Genomic DNA, 3,345 nt, shown 5'->3' on the forward strand with positions numbered 1-3,345 from the left:
AAACCCCCCCCCACTGTTTCTATTCCTTCATTTCCTGTTCCCTTTCCTTCTCTCTTTACCTCTTTGTATGTTACTCCCTTTGCTTCTTCTTTCATTTCCATCCCTTCCATTCTCTATTCTTTCTGCTCCGTATTCTTCATTCCATGTATTTAATTTTCCTTCCCTTCCGTGTCTACACTTTCCTTCCTCATTCTTCTTCTTCTTCTATTCCACTTTATAGTCTTTCCTTCTCTTCACCTTGTGACCAGTATTTTCGTGCACGCTACTTTATCTTCCTTATCATTTCCTTTGCTTAACCTTTCCTCTTCTCCATTATTTTCCTTCCCTTTCCTTTTCTTCACCTCATATTCCTTCCTTCCACTTTCGTTTATTTATTCCTCTTGTTTTTCCTTCCCTTCCATTTTCTTTTCTATCATTCCTCTTTCCTTTCATTCCATTCCACTTCTTATTCTCTAATTCATCTTACCTTTCCATCTCTTCTACTTTTCTTCAGATTCCCTTTCCTTGAATACAGGATCCTTATTTTCCCTCCCTTCCATTTTCTATATTTGTTTCTATTCCCCCTTACTTCCTTTCCTTTGTTTTTTTCCCCTCCCTTCCCGATCCTTTCCTCTATCCTTTCCTTTCCTCTATCCTTTCCTTTCCTCTATCCTTTCCTTTCCTCTATCCTTTCCTTTCCTCTATCCTTTCCTTTCCTCTATCCTTTCCCCCTTCCTTTCCTTTCCTCTTTCCTTTCCTCTTTCCTTTCCTTTCCCCTATCCTTTCCTCTTTCCTTTCCTCTATCCTTTCCTCTTTCCTTTCCGCTATCCTTTCCCCCTTCCTTTCCTCTTTTCTATCCTTTCTTTTCCTCTATCCTTTCCTTTCCTCTATCCTTTCCTCTTTCCTTTCCTTTCCCCTTTCCTTTCCTCTTTCCTTTCCTCTATCCTTTCCTTTCCTCTATCCTTTCCTTTCCTTTCCTCTATCCTTTCCTTTCCTCTATCCTTTCTTCTATCCTTTCCTTTCCTCTATCCTTTCCTTTCCTTTCCTCTATCCTTTCCTTTCCTCTATCCTTTCTTCTATCCTTTCCTTTCCCCCTTCCTTTCCTCTTTTCTTTCCTTTCCTCTATCCTTTCCTCTATCCTTTCCTTTCCTCTATCCTTTCCTTTCCTCTATCCTTTCCTTTCCGCTATCCTTTCCTCTATCCTTTCCTTTCCGCTATCCTTTCCTGTCACCCTGTCTTTCCCCTTAACCTCATTGTCTTTCCCCCTTTTCCTTTATGTCCAATCCTTCCTGGCCATGCACCCTAGTGATGGCTGCGTGGCATTTCTCAGGGTGCGGGATTCCTGAGGGTGACAACAGCGGACCATGCCAGCGTAATGTGTGTTGAAACAACCACTTACACCCCATTCACACCGGGGCGGTTCGGCTTTCGTGGATTTGGCCGCACGGATCCGCCGACATGAACAATCCCATACATTGCTATGGTGGCCGTTCATGCAATCGCGCGGCTCAGCGCGATCCCCGAACTGCTTCCCCCACCCGCAACTGCCCCCGGCAACTTTTTTTGGCTCGCTGATGAGTGCAGTTTTGGGCGTTTTTAATTGGATTTCAACACTGAAACGCAATTAAAAACTCCCAAAACCTTCTTTTTGCAATCAGCGCAGTAACCGCGCTGATCCGCAACCGCCGTGGTGTGAATGGACTCTCATAGTCTCAATCAGCATCCCGTGTGACAGAGTAACAAAGCAGGATCACAGCTGGGAGGCAGGAACCCTATAACAGGAAGACAAATCCATGAAAATGCCGCAACAAAATGTCATACTCATAGCTTGCTAACTGTATTCATGGTTTATTTATTTTCTCATTTGTATTTATTATTTATTTAGTTTATTTTTATCTATTTATTTATTTTATGTATTTTTAACCATTTATTTTATGAATTAATTTTATTTTAATTTTGTATTTATTTTGTATTTATTTTTATGTATTTTTATCCATTTATTTTATTTTTGTATTTATTTTTATGTATTAATTTTATTTATTTTTTAATTCATTTTTATTAATATATTTTTAATGTATTTCTCACTTTTAGTAGTCCAGCGGGGAGAACTCAGGCGGGGATGAAAATCACTGCTGGGTAGCGGCGTTGTCTGCCCTGGAAGGGAATTATGGAGCCCGCTGGGTTTTTGGGCAGAATCCACAGATATATTCTATTACTTGCAGCATTTCAAAGAGACGTGCGGGGGAGGGGATGTGCGCGTTTCGCAGAGATGTGCTGAATATGTCTTCTCTTTGACCCGATTGGAGTTCCCCTTTAAATCCCGTCGGTGCCGCAGAGGCAATGAAAGGAAATGCGAGGGAACTCTGCGTCTTCCTTGCTGTGAATTCCCCTTTTTTGTGGTTTTCTTAGCTGCAGATCGTCGGTCCCGGCGTCGCCTCCCTTTGATGGGCCCCGAATCCGTCACTTGTGGTTGGTGCGTTCTCCTGCCCCGGGAATCTCTCACCTGCGTTCGGGACGTGCGTGGAGTTGCTGACGTCCTGATGTCTTCGCCTGATTAAACTCCAGTCACAACAGAAAAACATTGTGTGTGAGCCGCGCCGGGTGAGCGGATATTTATACGTTTTGTCTGGAAGATCTCCAGGCCGGATTGGACTTGTAGCAGCTCTAGACGTTATACACAGACTAACCAGCTTGCCTGTAACTTTGGTTGGATGGCTAGTCACATGACGCGCTGGTAGGATTCTCCCGGCGGTGGGCCGCACAGGGTAATGCAGGGAGCGGCGCTGATGTCACCACGTCATCGCATATGATCTGTGAATCAACACACTGTGAGTGCAGGGCGCCATGCTATTAAAAGGAGTCAGGGCAATGACTCTGCACTCACTGTCTTTCCTCAGTCTTCTGGCTTGAGTGAATCTGAACGTCATGCAACCCAGAAGACTGAGGACATCTTGTGGCTGAAAAGAGGTACAGCAGGGGGAGCCGCCCATCGAAACTGAGGACATCTTGTGGCTGAAAAGAGGTACAGCAGGGGGAGCCGCCCATCGAAACTGAGGACATCTTGTGGCTGAAAAGAGGTACAGCAGGGGGAGCCGCCCATCGAAACTGAGGACATCTTGTGGCTGAAAAGAGGTACAGCAGGGGGAGCCGCCCATCGAAACTGAGGACATCTTGTGGCTGAAAAGAGGTACAGCAGGTAAAAGTTTTGGATTGAAGGTGAACAAAATTAAAAATAATATCTCTATATATGTATACATTTTTTATTTAACACCTGAGGGACATTTAGAAGCAAAGAAATTAGTAAATGGGCTCCACACTCCCTACCTCTACCTCTAACCCCCCCCCACCCCCCATCATGCACAATAA

The sequence above is a fragment of the Nanorana parkeri genome, unplaced genomic scaffold (assembly GCF_000935625.1).
Source record: "Nanorana parkeri isolate BGI_ZX_2015 unplaced genomic scaffold, ASM93562v1 scaffold1291, whole genome shotgun sequence".
Taxonomy (NCBI): domain Eukaryota; kingdom Metazoa; phylum Chordata; class Amphibia; order Anura; family Dicroglossidae; genus Nanorana; species Nanorana parkeri.